Source organism: Bufo gargarizans, chromosome 3 (genome assembly GCF_014858855.1).
Source record: "Bufo gargarizans isolate SCDJY-AF-19 chromosome 3, ASM1485885v1, whole genome shotgun sequence".
NCBI classification, from domain to species: domain Eukaryota; kingdom Metazoa; phylum Chordata; class Amphibia; order Anura; family Bufonidae; genus Bufo; species Bufo gargarizans.
Genome location: NC_058082.1, coordinates 101,814,517 through 101,833,027, shown reverse-complemented (window position 1 = coordinate 101,833,027; position 18,511 = coordinate 101,814,517). Strand labels below are relative to the sequence as shown.

The 18,511-nt window shown below is 51.3% G+C and overlaps 1 protein-coding gene across 1 annotated transcript in view; it reads right to left on the bottom strand.

Moving 5' to 3' along the window:
* Positions 1 to 18,511, bottom strand: part of LOC122932918 (gametocyte-specific factor 1-like) — a 171,172-nt gene that overhangs the window by 72,288 nt on the left and 80,373 nt on the right. The gene's annotated exons all lie outside the window — the stretch shown is intronic.

Genomic DNA, 18,511 nt, shown 5'->3' with positions numbered 1-18,511 from the left:
AGCTTAGAGGTATTAGTAGGAGGGACACTATGCAAATGAAAGAGCTCCTCCTCCTCGGGCTATACCCCCAGACTCCACCAGGAGGAACTCAGGCGTTGCACAAGCAGTAGGAGAAGGAGCAAGTAAAAATCATGGAAACCATCGGACCAAGCCATAAGGTCCAACCAGAAACAGAAAAACTGAACTAAAGACCCCTCCTGCAACAGGAATAATGGGTGGGAGCTGTGTCCCCCAATGGAAAAGACGAGAAAAAGATTTTACAGGTGAGTTTCACAAAAATCTCCTTTTCTCGTGCTTTTTTCCATTGGGGGACACAGACCATGGGACGTCCAAAAGCAGTCCATGGGGTGGGAAAAAATATCAGCACCGCCAGGAGGAACGCCCCAACGGTCAAACAGGAACCACAGCCTGCAAAACCCTGCGGCCAAAGCCGCATCAGCCGAAGCCAGTGAATGCAACTGACAAAAATTTGCAAAGGTATGAAAGGACGACCAGGTGGCCGCCGTACACAGCCGAGACGCAGAGGCACGACTGCGTCTTGCCCAGGAAGCCCCCTCCGCCCCAATGGAGTGAGCGGCAATTCTAGCCGGGGGAACTCCACCACAAGCGTGACAAGCCGCGGAAATAGCCAAGCAGATCCAGAGCGCCAAGAACGGCGGACGGAAGCAGTAGCCGCGAGACACACCTTCAGGACCCGTACAACATCCAGGGAATGCAGAGTGCGTTCCTTGGGGTTAGCCGGAGAAGGACAAAAGGAAGGCAGGACAAGATCCTCATCAAGGCGGAAGGGAGAGACCACCCTGGGCAAAAAGAAGGGGACTGGACGGAGCACAACTTAATCCTGGTGGAAAACCAGAAAGGCTCCTGACAGGAAAGAGCGGCCAGCTTCGACACCAGTCTGACTTAAAAGCTTGTGATGGGACGTGAACTCACAGCCACTGCATAATAGCCCAGAACTTTAATCACTACGCTATGTAGCTGTATCAGAAGCTATGGTCACAAGGAAGTCCAGATGAGAACAGTCAGAGAGACCCTCCTCAAAGGCTCGAAGGGGGCCGACTGCAGAGCGCGCAGAACCAAATTGAGATCCCAAGGAGACAAAGGGGGAACATACGGGGAACCGAATGCGCCACCCCCGAAGAAAGGTCACCACCGGACCCTTAAGAGCAAGGGACCTCTGACGGCCCGCGCCGAAACCTGACCTTACAGGGAACTAAGCGACAGTCCCTGCACAAGCCCAGACTGAAGAAAAGACAGTACCATCAAGATGGAAAACCGAAGGGGAGGGAACCCCGAACCCTCAAAAAAGGATAGGAAGGCCATCCAGGTACGATAGTAAATCCGGGAGGAAGAAGACTTCCCCGGACTGATCATGGTCCTAACCACTGAATCCGAGAACCCCATCTTCATCAGGATGGCGGTTTCAACACTCACGCCGGTATACGAAGAGACCGCAAATTCCGGTGGAAGAACGGGCCCTGAGACAGTAGGTCCTGTCCGTCGGGAAGAGGCCATGGGGCGTCCGCCAGCAACCGAGCCACGTCCGAAAAACCACGCGCGGCGAGGCCACTCTGGGGTGATGAGAACGGTCGGAGTGCCTTCCGCCTCGAACTGGCGTAGACCCTTTGGTAGGAGAGGAAAACAGAGGAGGCTGAAGTCCTGCCACGGAGACACCTGCGCATCCATCCGTACGCCTCCGGATCTCGGGCGCGAGCCAGGACCACTGGGATCTTGTTGTTGAACCCGGACGCCATTAAGTCCACATCCGGACGGTCCCATCTGTGGCAGATTTCTTCGAACCCTTCTGGATGCAGAGACCACTCGCTTGGATCCACAGTGTTGTGGCTTAGAAAGTCCGCTGTCCAGTTGTCCACTCCTGGAATGCAAACTGCTGACAACACCGGAACGTGCGTCTCCGCCCACGTCAGAATTCTCTTCACCTCCTGCATCACCATCCGGCTGCGGGTCCCGCCCTGATGGTCGATATAGGCCACGGCCGCGGCATTGCCCGTTTGAACCCGCACTGGGAGGCCCACAAGGAGAGAGGTCCAATAGGAGAGAGAGAGCGGAGAAAATCGCCCTCAGTTCCAGAAAGTTGATTGGAAGGCGAGACTCTGCCGCCGACCAAATTCCTTGAACCGTGCGAGACTGGAAAACGCCCCCCCAACCCAGGATGCTGGCATCGGTGGCGGCGATCGTCCAGGAGAATGCGAGAAAGGAACTCCCCGACCTCAGGTTCTTTGGGAACAGCCACCAAGGGAGAGCTGCCCGAACCCGCTGAAAGGTAAAGGATCTCCTGTTGCGCCAGGCGAGTGTGAAACTGGGCATATGGAAGGCCTCGAAAGAGGCTACCATAAGACCCAGGACCTGCAAGTATTCCCGAATGGAGAGGCACGGGGAGCGCAGCAGATGCGACACTGCCCCCTGGACCTGGGAGGACTTGAAGGCTGGTAGAATACTTTGGCAGCCGAGGTGTCCAAAATCACCCTCAGGAAGGAGAGCCTCTGGGACGGGAAGAGGCAGGAGTTTGGGAAAGTTACCAGCAAGCCGAACCGTTCCAGGGTCTGAACAGTGATCCGGACGCTGTCCGTGGTCTGCGGTAGAGAGGGGGGCCTCTATCCGGATATCGTCCCGATAGGGCAGCAAAGGAATGCCCCTGGTACGAAGAAGCGCCACGAGCGGTCCAGGACCGTGGCAAGGACCCGCGGGGTGGTCGCCAACCCGAAGGAAGGGCGACAAACTGACAGTGTCGACCCATAATGGCGAAGCTCAGGAATCGATGGTGGGATTCCGCAATCGGGACATGTGATAGGCCTAGGAGCAGCAGGACGGGCTGACTGGGCCCTCTAGTGCCGGGAAGGCTGGTGCAAAGGAAGGCCTCTTTGCGGGCGACCTGAGACCCCCGGCGGAGGAAGCAGGCGACGGCCTACCAGATGAGAAACGGCAAAAGGCATGCAGAGATGAACTCGTCCAGCTGATCCCCATAAGGTCTGGAAACCCCAAAGGGGAGATTAGCAAGGGAACGCTTGGTGGAGGCGTCAGCGTCCCACACCTTCAATCAGATCTCTTCGCGCTGAGTGACAGAGATGGCCAACCTGCGGGCAAAGAGGGAAACAATGTCCCTAGAAGCTTCGCAAAGAATCTTAGAAGCCTGAGACATCTGGAGAACCAACTCCAGTGTGTTAGTAGCCGCATCTCGTACCGCCAGTTCCTGGTGGTGGTGTTGTAACCACACCGAGAGAGCACTGGCTACCCCTGCTGAGTGAAAGGTAGGTCACAGGGACGCGCTGCCAGCGAAAAAAGGACCTGGAAGAGAGTCTATGCGTCTGTCTACAGCATCCTGGAAAGAGGAACTGACAGACAGGAAGGGCCACATAATTGGCTAATCCGGCCACCGGAGGATCCACCTTAGGGGGAGGAGACACCTCTCCTCGCCGTCAGCAGGGAAAGGAAAGTATATTCATGCGCTGGGTGGTCGAGAACCTTATTAAGACTACCCCAGGCCCTGGACATGACCGTGGAAAAATCCCTCATGGACCGGGAACATGGTAGTCTCCGACTGCCTGGACGGAAAAAGGGGGAACTCCTGACCAGTGGAAGGAGGAGAATCCCCTTGGAGAATAAAGGTGTCTCGGACAGTCACCACTAAGTCAGCCACCCTGGTGGAGAGCTTAGGCGAGGGGTCCCGCTCCATGACCTAATCAGAGCCGGAAATTCTCCTTCAGACTTGCGCTCCCTAAGGGAGGGGAGAGTCGCCCGAACGCGCCTCTAGACGAGGGGGGGGGGAGCCAGAGCCATCCGAGGAGGGATGCTGCTGCTCACGCTCCCTGTTAGTAGTCGGGCGTCTTCTGTGGAAAACCACTTAGAGAGGTGGTTGGCGTCACAGGATTTGAAAATGCCCTATAGTCCAAAAAGGACCTGGCTCGTCCGAGCCGGATAATTCTCCTTCGGATTACTCTCCCTAGGGAGGGGGAAGAGCAGTCCGCAAGCGCCACCGGCGAGGTGAGGGGGGTGGAGAGACGGAGACATCCGAGGTGGGATGCTGCCGCTCACGCTGCCTCTTCGTAGTCACCCACTGTGGGGACCACTGAGAGAGATGGAGTCGTTAGCGCCACAGGATTAAAGGACATGGTTGCCTTGGCGACTAAGACCAATTTAGCGGCCGCGCTGGACATGGCAGGTGCCCAAGCGGGGACCGCAGGCCCCCAGGGACGTGGAGGAGGGGTGGAGGAGGGGGGTAAGGCAGGGATGCAGGTAATACTTATCTGCTCCTGCAGAACTTCTCCCTCGACTCCAGGACCAGCAGGGATGCACCTCATCAGGCTTCTGACTCCTTGTCCAGGAGTGCAGTGTTCTGGTGGAGGGTGGCAGCAGGAGACCCAGTAGCTGGTGGGATACCGGAGCTGCAGGTCGAGCCCGGATCCACTTGTCTTCTTTGGGGGGCAATGGAGGCAGCCAGGCAGCGTCCAAGGACGGCAGCGGGCATTCCACGGGGGACCAGGAAGGCGCCATGCCGACCTGTGTCCCCATCTAGAATAATGTAAACAATTTTTGAAGTCTGAAAGGGGCTTTGAACTCAGAAAGCCTGGACATGGGGCAGCAGCAGCAGTACCACTGAGCTACCAGCTTGCCTGGCACAAAACGGAGTAGAGTGATGAGGAGCTGCACGGCCATGAGCAAACAGAGTCTCCGGTGTAAGGAGAGTCAGAGCGGCATGCCGAGGCTCCGCCTCCCCGAACGCGTCATTATGGCGCGAAAATAAGCGCGCGCACGAAAAATAAGCGCGGAAATAAGCGCACGCGCGAAAACATGCGTGCGCGATAATATGCGTGCGCGAAAATATGCGTGCGCGAAAATATGCATGCGCGAAAATATGCATGCGCGAAAATATGCATGCGCGAAAATATGCATGCGCGAAAATATGCATGCGCGAAAATATGCATGCGCGAAAATATGCATGCGCGAAAATATGCATGCGCGAAAATAAGCGTACGCGCGGAAATAAGCGCACGCGCGTGGAAATAAGCGCGCGCGTGATTTAAACAAACACCACGTGGAGGAGCGGCCTGCCGGCGGGCGCTGAGGGAGCGCAGCAGCCAAGGCCCGACGAGAGAAGCGCTGAAGCCCACAGTTTAAGGGGGAAGAGATGCCAGTACTCCAGTGCCAAAATGAAGAAAGTGCCCCATCAGGATCCTTCTTCAAGTTCACCCAGGTAGCCACAGACAAATAGACACAGAGGGAGGGGGAGGGATTGGGCAACACTTATCTGCTCAGCATGCTCCCTCGATGTCCAGACCAGCAGGGATGCGCCTCTTCAGACTTCTGACTCCAATCCAGGAGAACAGTGCTCTGGAGGAGGGTAGGCAGCAGGCGTCCCAGCAGCTGGTGGGATGCCGGAGCTAACAGGTCGAGCCCGGATCCACTTATCTTCTTGGGGGGAAATGGAGGCAGCCAGGCAACGTCCCAAAGACGGCGGCGGGCACTCCACGGGGGACCAGGAAGGCGCCATGCCGACCTGTGTCCCCATCTAGAATAAAAATAACAAAAAGGAGTAGAATCAGAGAGTGTCAACCTCCTTCACCAGACACTAAGCAAAGACTGAGTTCCTCCTGGTGGAGTCTGGGGGTATAGCCCGAGGAGGAGGAGCTCTTTCATTTGCATAGTGTCCCTCCTACTAATACCTCTAAGCTATACCCATGGTCTGTGTCCCCCAATGGAAAAAAGCACGAGAAACTTAAATATAACAGCTCCGAGAGCTTTGGCTGATTTAGGCTCCTTTCATACCTGCGTTCAGGTGTCCGCTCGTGAGCTCCGTTTGAAGGGGCTCACGAGCGGCCCTGAATGCAGCCGCCTGGCCCTAATGCATTCTCAGTGGAGGCGGATCCACTGAGGATGCATCCGCCTGCCAGCGCTCAGCCTCCGCTCAGTGAGCGGACACCTGAACGCTGCAAGCAGCGTTCGGGTGTCCGCCTGGCCGTGCGAAGGCGAGCGGATCCGTTCCGACTTACAATGTAAGTCAATGGGGACGGATCCGCTTGAAGATGACACCATATGGCTCAATCTTCAAGTGGATCCGTCCCCCATTGACTTTCAATGTAAAGTCTGAACGGATCCGCTCAGGCTACTTTCACACTTAAGATTTTTTTCTAAGTTCTAATGCAGACGGATCCGTTCTGAACGGAGCCACCGTCTGCATTAATATGAGCGGATCCGTTCAGAACGGATCTGATCGAACGCAGGTGTGAAAGTAGCCTAAATATTTAGATCTTTCAGTTGCATACGTAGTTTAACAATGTCTGAGTATGTGGTGTCCAAAGGGGAGAGTTTATTAATGTTTTCTAGGGTAGTGTTGTGCCTTTTCATAGGTATATAATATCTATAACTAAATAGCCTAATTATAGTGGATTTGTTTAGACCTATAAAAGAGGCCATATTGCTATATGTATGTATTTTAAAGATGGCCGAGAGAGGGTCATGGGAAGGACGCTGTTAAGATTTCTTCTCATGAATGTACCAGTCTGAAAAGAGGCCTTCTTGTCTCCATATGGATTTATGACAGGAGATAAGAATGCTCTCTAGAAGCAGCTGGTGCCAATTACCTCTACAGTTTGGTATTTATTAATGAAGCAGAAAATCTGCGATATCTATATACGCTTATATTTAAAACTTAGTTTTGAAAATAATGACATATCGTTTTATATTGTTACGTATTCTTAAGGACGTTTATGGATTTATTTGTTATCATATATATTTCTCAATAGGAACGCATATATTCCTATTATATGATGAAAACTGTTTAAGTATGGACTTTGTTAATGAATATCTGTAAAGATGCGTTAACTAACCATCAATCACCCATTGGAGTAGCAGAGGAGGCACAGATATCTGTGAGTATGATGTCCATTATACTATTATCTGTAACATAATTTTAGAAGTATGGGAAACATTCAAATGGTGTCTAATAGTCTGTGCTTAATTGAAAGAGGGACGACGGTCAAGGGGGAGGACCAAAAAGGGGGGTAGGTACAGTAAAAGGTGAAGCAGCCAATAACTGCTCTAAAATACACGACATAAACCCAGATGATAATCTAGAAAAGTCACCCAGACAGAATCACTTATATAAATTTCCAAAAAATATAGGAGTACACATTTGTAAACCCAGTGTGACTGCAATAAATAAAGTGCACCTTAGTAAATCAATAACAGTCAAAGCATACCAACATCCTCGCCATCTGGCGAAGCGAGTTAGGTAAGTGAGGGACACTGGGACGGGTTAGGATGTTGGTATGCTTTGACTGTTATTGATTTAGTAAGGTGCACTTTATTTATTGCAGTCACACTGGATTTATCAATGTGAACTCCTATATTTTTTGGGAAATTTATATAAGTGATTCTGTCTGGGTGACTTTCCTAGATCATCTGGGTTTATGTTGTGTATATTACTGCAGTTATTGGCTGCTTCACCTTTTACTGTACATACCCCCCCATTTTTGTCCTCCCCCTTCTCCGTGGTCCCCCTTTCAAATGGTATTTTCTCCATTGTAACGTATGGACTCCATTGTGTATTTTATTAAGGGATTTAAATAAAGGCTTTTGTTAATTGAATGGTTGTGTGTAATTCTATGACCAGGGCATACACTTAGTTTGCCTGTACGTTTTTTGTAATCTTTATGGGGCCCAGATAGGTCTTTCTTTCTTTTTGATAGGTGGTATTGATCTGTGCTTAATTGGTAGAAGTGTCAAAATTAATCCCTCTAGCTTTGATTTATGTTCCAGAAATCATTATTTATAGAATGTGAGAAAGTCATACTTGGATATTTAACCCTTAATAGAATGATACTAATAGCTGTGGATGCAAACAGCATACGGAGTGCTGTCCGCATTTTTTGCGGCCCCATTGAAGTGAATGCGGACCAGAACAACGGTCATGTGCATGAGGCCTAACTGATAAGTTTGTGATCAACCCCCCCCCCCCACACACACACACACACACACACACACACGAGGGAGAGCATGAGAACGTAAACAAAAAGGACGAGAAAACACAGAGAAACAAAGAAAACCCAGGAGTTGACTTCCCTTAGTCTCTGCACATCATCTGCGTACTCTGTAATGTATAACTATTTTGTGTAATATTGATATAAATTAATCAGCCTGATATTCAGCAAACTCCCTGCTGTTGGCAGATATATAGTTGTTATAAGTGCTACATCAATATTGTCACTATTCAGTAACGATGCATATTCCTGAATAAAAGACCTAAATATTGATTTCAGAGGTAATTCTCTTATTGGAATAATTTCATTCCATAGTCAATACCAGGCTTAATAATTTATATTGCTACCCCATTATCTGAGATTTGTCATGGTTTGTGCAGAGCAAAGGTTCGTATCTATCCTTGAACACTATTAAGTTTTTATATCTAAAAATTGTGGTCGGCTGATTCTATTATTTTCTTCTGTCTGAGAGGTACTGTGTATATGCTGGTGGTTGTGTTGGTGCCATCCAGTGGCGAATTTGGGGTACTGCATATCACTGTGTATAATTGCAGATTACAGAGTTTCACATTGATTAATCTTTGATTACATTTTAAATTATTGTATAAATCATTTATATTTTTGCATAGATGATTGTACCTTGTTTTACAGATTGCACAATATAATTTAATAACCGATCAAAGTCTTTTTGAGGTGTTATATATGTCCACCTCGAGGATCAATAATTAGATTATTTTTTTTTTTTTTATCCTCTCTTATTTAAAGCCTTTTGCTGTATATCTCCGACAGTAGAGAGCTGTGAAATGATGAGTCAATCTTGGTGGTTCTTTGGTTGCGTACCCAAGACCCTAAAGCTATCAATTCCCCTCTAATGAAGGCCTTGTAAGATTCCCACCGAATAGGTTGATCTACTTGTGGGGAGTTATTTAGTTAAAAAAAAATATATCAGAGTTTTTCTTCTAGTCTGTTTCTGTCCTGTACATTCTCTAAGGCTACTTTCACACTTGCGGCAGGACGGATCCGACAGGCTGTTCACCATGTCGGATCCGTCCTGCGGCTATTTCGCCGTGCCGCCGCTCCGTCCCCATTGACTATAATGGGGACGGGGGCGGAGCTCTGGCACAGCACGGCGAAAGGCCACCGGACTAAAATTACTGCATGTCAGGCTTTTTAGTCCGGCGGCTTTCGGGGAATCTGTATGGTGAAAGACCGCCTGATGCTCTGTTACAGAAAGAGAATCTGAGCAGAGGTGTCCCCTGAGGCAGCGGATGGAATGGCAGGGAAGGATTTGTCATCAGCCTCAGACCTGTCCTGGGAGGGACCAAAGGATACCGAGGATAGATGTGACAACCCAAGGTAGTCTGCGGGAGGGTCCCTGGAAGGGCAGAGGTGGCCGCAAGTTTGGGCAGGCAATCGGTGCAACGACTCTGCCATAGATTTGGAGAGTCGGACAGGATTCCCTATGGCATGGGACAGGGAAGAGGCCCAGTCAGGAGAGACCGACATAGAAGTAGGTCACGGCGACATGAGAGGGCTGAAGGGCTACCGCTCACAAACAGGGACAGGAAAACCACGCAAGTGGTTTCTTTATGACCCGCGCACGGACGTCACCCCAGAGCAGACATTACTAGAGGTCAGGTTACCTCATGGGGGAATATTTATATGTCTACAAACTAATATTGAACGATCCGTTCACCTCAGAGCATTTAGACTGCCATAGAAACACAATCACTGGAGGGGACTCAGGGAAGCAGAGGGGGAGGCTGGGAAGGGAAGAAAAACACCAGCCATAGGTTGTCTTACCAGACCCCAGGTGCTGCCTCCCGAAGAGGCGCTGCAGTAGCTGCAGAGGGGACCAGGGAGGTTGCAGGAGAGATGGTAACAAGATGGAGGCATCTACTTCTTCTAGGCAGAGGAAAGAGGCTCCGTCCCCCCCAACAGAATAGCCCGAACCTGGCAAGGATAGGAAGAGAGGGTAGGCCCTCCCAGAAGCAGGGAAGGGCCAAATGAGGAAGCCCGGGAAACCAAGGAGGGGGCGGGACGAGCACGGCCTAGCAGACCCAAAAGCCGGGGCATCGATTTATGAGGTGGCCAGGGCTTATCGCAGCAGACCTCCAGACAACAAAAAAATATATTTTTTTGTGAAACTCATCTGTAAAATCTTTTTCTCGTCTTTTCCATTGGGGGACACAGACCATGGGTATAGCTTAGACGTATCGCTAGGAGGGACACTATGCAAAAAAAGAAGCTCCTCCTCGGGCTATACCCCCAGGCTCCACCAGGAGGACTTCAGTCGTTGCAAAAGCAGTAGAAGGAGATAATGGAAAACACAATGGAAACCATCACACAGTAAACCATGAGGTGTAAACGAAAAAGTAGAAAAAAGGGGCGGGAGCTGTGTCCCCCAATGGAAAAGACGAGAAAAAGATTTTACAGGTGAGTTTCACAAAAAATCTCCTTTTCTTGTACATTCCATTGGGGGGGGGGGGGGGGGGGGACAGACCATAGGACGTCCAAAAGCAGTCCATGGGGTAGGGAAAAAGAAAAAACCCGACACCGCCAGGAGAAGAAACGTCCAACAGTCAAACAGGAACCACAGCCTGCAACACCCTGTGCCCAAGGACAGCATCAGCCGAGGCCAGCGAGTGCAACTGATAGAACTTCGTGAAGGTATGTAAGGACGACCAAGTGGCCGCCTTACACAACTGCGACGTGGAGGGGCGATTGCGTCTAGCCCAGGAAGCTCCCACCGCCCTTGTGGAGTGAGCGGTAATCCGAGACGGGGGAACGTGGCCACAAGCGCGATAGGCCGCAGCGATAGCAGAGCGGATCCACCGCGCCAGTGTGACTTTGGAAGCCGCCAGACCCTTACGAGGCCCCTCGGGAATCACATAGAGGGAGTCCGAACGGCGGAAGGAGGCGGTAGCCCCCAGATACACCTTTAGGGCCCTGACGACGTCCAGGGAGTGGAGAGCGCGTTCTTTGGGGTTTGCCGGAGAAGGACAAAAAGAGGGTAGGACAAGATCCTCGTTAAAATGGAAGGGAGAAACCACCTTGGGCAAAAAGGAAGGAACCGGCCGGAGCACTACTTTATCCTGGGGAAAGACCAGAAAAGGCTCCTGGCAGGAAAGTGCGGCTAGCTCCGAAACCCGCCTGATGGAAGTTATGGCCACCAGAAAGACTACCTTCCAGGTGAGTAAGGAGGTCTCAATAGCCACGCCGTTAAACGCAGCGGCCGTGAATTCTGGTGGAAGAGCGGTCCCTGAGACAGGAGATCCTCTCTGTCGGGAAGAGGCCATGGAACGTCCACCAGCATTCGAGCGACGTTGGAGAACCAGGCGCGACGAGGCCAATTCGGGGCGATGAGAAGTCTGTATCCCCTCCGCCTCGGTCTTGCGCAGCACCTTCGGCAGCAGAGGAAGTGGAGGGAAGACATAGAGGAGGCTGAATTGCTGCCACGGAGACACCAGCGCGTCTACCCCGTACGCCGGCCAGGAACACAGGCACCTTGTTGTCCACGTCCGGACGGCCCCATCGGTGGCAGATGTCTTCGAAAACCTCCGGATGTAGAGACCACTCGCCTGGATCCACTTTGGTGCGACTCAGAAAATCCGCCGTCCAGTTGTCGACTCCTGGAATGTACACGCCGACAACACTGAAACATGAGACTCCGCCCATAGCAGGATCCTCTCCACCTCCCGCATCACCGCCCGACTGCGGGTTCCGCCCTGATGACTGATGTAAGCACCACCGTGGCATTGTCCGACTGAACTCGCACCGGACGAGTTGCAAGGAGGGGAGTCCAATGGGAGAGGGAGTGGAAAATCGCCCTCAGTTCTAAAATGCTTATCGGGAGACTGGATTCCTCCGGCGACCAGACCCCCTGAACTGTGTGGTTCCGGAGAATGTCACCCCAGCCGAAGAGGCTGGCATCGGTGGTGACTATCGTCCAGGAGAATGGAAGGAAGGACCTTCCCGACGACAGGTTCAGGGGGGGACTGCCAACAAGGGAGAGACGCCCAAACTTGCCGTGACAGGCGGATGGGAGCATCCAGACCCCGAGAGGTCTTGTCCCAGAGGGCAAGGATCACCTGTTGCAGTGGTCGAGTGTGGAACTGGGCATACGGTATGGCCTCGAAGGAGGCGACCATTAGGCCCAGAACCCGCATGCACTCCCGAATGGTGGAATGCGGGGATCGCAGAAGGAGCAACACTGCCAGCTGAATCTAGGAGGACTTGGAATCCGGAAGAAACACCCGAGAAACCGAAGTGTCCAAGACCATACCCAGGAAGGAGAGTCTCTGGGAGGGCCGGAGAGAGGATTTGGGAAGGTTGATCAGCCAACCGAACCGTTCTAGAGTTTGAACAGTGATTCGGACGCTGTCCTCGGCCTGTGGAAGTGACGGGGCCTTTATCAAAATGTCGTCCAGGTAGGGCAACAAAGAAATGCCCCTGGTGCGAAGAAGCGCCATGAGAGGCGCTAGGACTTTGGTAAAAACTCGAGGGGCGGTTGCCAACCCGAAAGGAAGGGCGACGAACTGGTAATGACGACCCCTGATGGCAAAACGCAGAAAACAATGGTGAGACTCTGCAATAGGGACATGCAAGTAGGCGTCCTGAATGTCTACAGAAATTCTCCTGGAAGCAGAGAAACAATAACGGAGCGGAGGGACTCCATGCGAAACTTCCGCACCCGTAGAAACTTGTTGAGAAGTTTCAGATCCAGGATCGGACGCACCGACCCCTCCTTCTTTGGAACAACGAACAGGTTTGAGTGCCTTGTTCTTCCAGGGGAACGGGGGAAATAACACCTCGGTCCAGGAGGGAGGAGACCGCCAAAAGGAGGTCCGAGGCCCTGGCCGGATCCCCCGAAACGCGAGAAGGGAAAAAACATTCCGGTGGTCTGGACGCGAACTCTGACTTGTAACCGGACGTTACAATTTCCAAAGCCCAGGCGTCCTGAACGTGAGCCCTCCAAACCTTCTGAAAGGAGAGGTGGGGAACCCCCTTCATGCGGAGGACTGCTTGGGAGAAGGACGGGCTGACTGCGCCCGCCAAGACGTCTGGGGCTTGAAGGTTTTTTTTGCGGGAGTCCTGGGATCCCCCGGCTGACGAAGTCGCCGACGTTCTGGCAGTGGAGAAGCGGCGAAAGGACTGGACCCGGAAACCTGAAGCCCAAGATCAAAAAGGGCGCTTGGACCTGGGTTGGGGGGAGAGGAGTACTTTTGCCCCCAGTTGCGGCAGAAATGAACTCTTCCAACTGGGCCCCAAAGAGCCTAGACCCCTCAAAAGGGAGGTTAGCGAGGGAACGCTTGGAAGAAGCATCAGCGTCCCACACCTTCAACCAGACCTCCCTGCGCTGAATGACAGAGGGGGCCGAAATACGGGCAAAGAGGGAACCGATGTCCATTAAAGCCTCACAGAGAAATTTGGAAGCCTGAGACATTTGGAGGATGAAATAAAGTGTCTGCAGGGGCATCCTGCTCCGCCAGTTCCTGGTGGTGGTGCTGCAACCACGCCGAAAGGGCTCTGGCAACCCAAGCCGATGCAAAGGCCGGTCGCAGAGACGAGCCTGCCAGGGAGAAGATGGACTTGGAAAGCGAATCTAGGCGCCTGTCCACCGCATCCTGCAGAGAAGAACCGTCTAGGAAGGACAGGAAGGGCTGTGTTCTTGGCTAACCTGGCCACCGAAGGTTCTACCTTAGGGGAAGAAGTCCACTTTTCCACAGTGTCAGAAGGAAAAGGGTAATCCATGCACTTGGTGGCCGAAATTTTTGGATTAGGGCGGTCCCAAGCCCTTGATATGACCGCGGTGAATTCCTTGATATGAGAGGGAACACAGCAGACTCCGGTTTTTTAGGCGGAAAAAGGGAGAACTCCTGACTAGTGGAGGGAAGAGAATTTTCTTGGATATTAAAAAGGTGTCACGGACAGCCGCCACCAATTCGGTTACCATGGTGGAAAGCTTAGGCAGGGGTTCCCGCACCATGACTTTTTGATTGCTTGCTAATTACACTTTTTGTGATGTAAGGGGGGGGGCAGAGTCATCCGAGGAGGAATGCTGCCGCTCACGCTGCCTCTTAGTGGTCAGGCACCCCCTGTGAGAATCACTGAGAGGAGATGGAGTGGTGGGTGCTACGGGATTGGTAGCTGCCATACGCTCCATAAAGGACATGGCTGCCTTGGCAACTAAGGCCAGATCCGCGGCCGCACTAGACATGGCGGAGGCCCAGGCGGGTACCGCTGGCTCCGCAGGGGCAGAGGGGGGGACTGGGCTGAGCAAGAGAAGGAGGCTGATCATGTCCAGGACCAGGGCACGAGTCACAGGTACCAGCGACAGAGAAAGGCAGAAGACACACCTTACATGACCCCAGTGGAGCCTGAGAAGAGGCCTTGGCAGACTTGGGGACCCCAGGTTTAGGCATGATGGCTATCCAAAGAGTAAAAGATCTCCTACCAGTTGCTGCAAAGGAGAGCTGAAAGAGTCCTACCACCCAGGCAACAGCAGAAGTCTCCGGCGTAGAGGAGCAGGGGAGAAGTCACACGAAGTGAGGAGCTGCACAACCGTCACCCAGCAAGAGGAGGAAGTGCCAGAGCGGGACGCCGAGGCTCCGCCCCCCGAAAGCGTCATACCGGCGTGCGCATTTTGAATAATCAGCCAGAAAGAAACCCCATCACCCAACGCGGCGTAGTGGGGGTTAATAGTTATGTGGGAGGAGCGGGCCGGCGGCGGGTGCTGCGGTGAGCGCAGCGGCCGTGAGCCTGAATGAATCCAAGAACTGGCGCCGAGAAAGCTTAGGCAGGGGGACGCAGCTGTGCCCGCATTGAACGCCCCCTAACAAACAGGGAACGATCGCTAGCCCCCAAAGGAAACATGCCCCCAGCAAGTCTCCTTCTCTAGCTCACCCAGGCGGCCTCAGGAGTGACATTCATACCTAGGAGAACAGTGCTCTGGTGAAGGGTGGCAGCAGGTGTTCCAGCAGCTGGTGGGATGCCAGAGCTGACAGGTCGAGCCCGGATCCACTTTTCTTCTTTAGGGGGAATGGGAGGGAGCCTGGGAATGTCAGAAGACGGTGGCAGACACTCCACGGGGGCCAGGAAAGCTCAGTGCTGAACTGCATCCCCATATGGAAAAAAAATAACAAAAACAGGAGAAGAGTAAGTGTCAACCTCCTTTACCGGACACTAAGCAAATACTGAAGTCCTCCTGGTGGAGCCTGGGGGTATAGCCCGAGGAGGAGGAGCTTCTTTTTTGCAGTGTCCCTCCTAGTGATACCTCTAAGCTATACCCATGGTCTGTGTCCCCCAATGGAATGTATGAGAAAATAGGTGAGGAGGGAGAGGGCGTGGAGCGACGACCGGGGAGGGGAGACACGAGGCAAAGAAAGCACCCGGGGTGCTTGGACAGGCTAAAGTAGCTGGAAGGGCCGGGGAGGAGGAGAGTGACCAGGAAGAAGAAGAGAGCCCCGGCGGGCACCGTTTTCCCCTCCCCCTGGGAAACAGGGGGTAGAAGGCACCCAGAACCCCGGCAAAGGAAAACCACCCCCAGGACAAAGAGGGAACTAACCTGGGGGCCCCATAGCCTTGGGGCAGGACAAGGGGAGATACTCACCGTCAGACAACTTCGGGCGCAGCAGGGTCACCCCATCGGCAAACTCAACACGTGGACCGTGGGAATGCCGGCATGCCACTGTGGATGCAGTAACGGGGGACTGGGTGACCGGCGATGGTACCCGAGTACACGCTCGTGGGGGGGGGCGGCTACTAAAGTGGCAGTCCACGATGGAGCCGAGACCTGCAGAAGAAAGGAAAAAAAACTATAAAATTAAATAAAATATAAAAAAAAGCAGCAAGACATGCGGAAAAAGTCATGTCTCCCTCCTACGGACACTAGACTAAAACTGAATAACCTAGTGCTGTGGAGAGGGTATAGCCCACCTGGGCGGAGCCAACCTTTTTGATGTCTAGTGCCTCCTAGTGGTAGCTGGGCGTATACCCATGGTACTGTGTCCGCCAATGCCATTAACAAGAAATTGGTGGTTTTTTTTAGCCCTTAAAAGATCAGTCAGCGGTTTTAAAAACTTTTGTTTTGTTAAGGTACTCGCCGCTAAATCTTGAAACGGTTGAATCTTGCTGTTTTCAAAGGAGATAACATTCTTTTTCCTGGTCTCAGCAAGTATGGCAGCCGTATCTAAATAGTTGAGGAGGCCGCAAATGATGTCTCTCAGCGGTGCTTCTGGATCTGGCTTAGGCCTTTAGGGCCCTGTGCGCCTTCTCAATGACCACTATGTCTGCTTTGTCTTGCCCCAAAATGGACGCAAAAATCTGTCTAACTGCATTTAGTATGGCCTCCGTCTGAATGGTTTCCGTGACTTCTCTAATCCGCATGTTCTTCCTCCTGCTTCCATTTTCCTGGTCTCCCAGGTGTAGGAAGACCGCATTCATCTGTTCAGACCTTCTTCATTTAAGTCTGCATGGCGCCACTATGTTTAATCACTGCAGCTTGCACTTCTTCTAGGGTTGCTACTCTGTGCCCTGTTTGTTTGATGTCTGTTTTTATGGCGAGCAATTCTTTTTTTAATTAAGTAATTTTTTATTAGCAGTTTTTAATATTACAAACGTAAGGCCCCCAACCCCCACATACCCTCCCCCCACAAACCATCAATGTGATGCCCTCCATCTTCCATAGCTACAACATCCGGTTACATCAGTGCAATCGCATGCAAATTACACAGGCACAAGCCCCATCCCTACAACAATCACACAAAGTATTGAAAGACAGTTTGTGATCTTATAATCGAAGTTGGACTATACATCTGTCGCGAGCAATTCTTTCATCACCCGCTCAAACGCGGTGGCCAGGGACTCCTTCAGGAAGGCCCTGGTGATAGGGGTTGAGTCCCAATCACTGTGTGTTTCTGACATTGCAGAGGAGCTTCCATCGTCTGAGTCTTCCATAAGAACTTGTGCTTCAGCGGCTTCCTGCGCCATCTTGGATCAGTCTCCTGGGGACGACATCTTCCTCAGGAATTTGTCCATAGCAGCTTGCCCTTTATTTGTCGGGGAGTGCCCTGGGTCTGTCTTTGTTCAGTTTGCCCATCTTTGGCCGAATGGGGAACCCGAAAAGTAGCTTTGATAAGCGCTGTGATTAGAAACTCTTGGGTAAGGCAGCCATCTCCTGCACGTCTAGCTCCGCACCACAATGTGCATATGACTTTTTGATTGCTTGCTAATTACACTTTTTGTGATGTAAGGTGACAGTAAATGGCTTTTTTGACACTGTTTTTATTTTTTACATTGTTCACCTGAGGGGTTCGGTCATGTGGTATTTTTATAGAGCAGGTTGTTACGAACACAGTGATACCCAATATGTATACTTTTTTTAAATATATACTTAAGTTTTACACAATAACAGCATTTTTGAAACAAAAAAAAAAAAAGTTTGTGTCCGCATAGTCTGAGAGCCATAGGGCCAGATTTAGCATGACTGACAGCTCAACTGACAGCTCACTCCACTTTCACATATGGCTAAAGTCAGTTTTAGCCAAGTCAGATTTATGAACGGCCCTTTAAGACTGTAATAAATGTGGTTTGACTGTAGCAGTTTGTCAGTAAGCAGCTTTATAAAAGTCGCACGTCTTTACGAAAAAGTCACATAAGATAAGCATGGTCCTCACTGGAGTGAAATTGCGCAATTTTTTGCGACTTTTTAAATAGTCTCAATAGTAAATCTGTCTAGAGATTAATTTACATAAGAAAACACGCCCACTTTCAGAAAACTGGCAAGCATAGTGCAGAGCAGAAAAAAGTTGCAAATTTTTGCGCAGTTTTAGTGATTGCGCAAAAATGTGCAACTTTTTTACTCCATTATTCTGACTTGAGCTAATGATAAATCTGGCCCATAGTGTTTTGTATTTTTTGGGCGATTGCCTTAGGTAGAGTATCTTTTTTTGTGGGATGAGGTGACTGTTAGACTGGAACAATTTAGGGGGCATACGCCTTTTTGATTGCTTGGTGTTGCACTTTTAGTGATGCAAGGTGACAAAAAAAATATTTTTTTTATTTTTTTTTATTTTTTTGACAGTGTTATTTGAGAGGTTAGGTCATGTGCTACTTTATTTTGGGGAAAAAACGCATTTTTTTAACTTTTTTTTTTTTACCATTAATTTTTTGTCCCACACTTGGATTTCAACTTTTGGGGGCGAGAGCCCCTTTACAATGCATCACAATGCTTCTGTATTGTGATGCATTGGTTTTAAGTGTATTGCAGACTCTAATACACTTACAGCCAGTTTGCCTGTGAGATCCAGGGGGTCTGGATCTCGCAGGCTGTCATGCAAGGCAGCCACAATGCCTAAGGAAGGCATCAGGCTGCCTTCCCTGCCATTAAATCCCCGCCACAACAGCGCGGGACCCGATGGAAGCTCCGATCCCCGCAAGGACATCGCATGTGCTGCGGTCAGTGCATCAAGGGTTAATGAGCCGGCAACTGTGATTTCCCCGATGCATGCAGA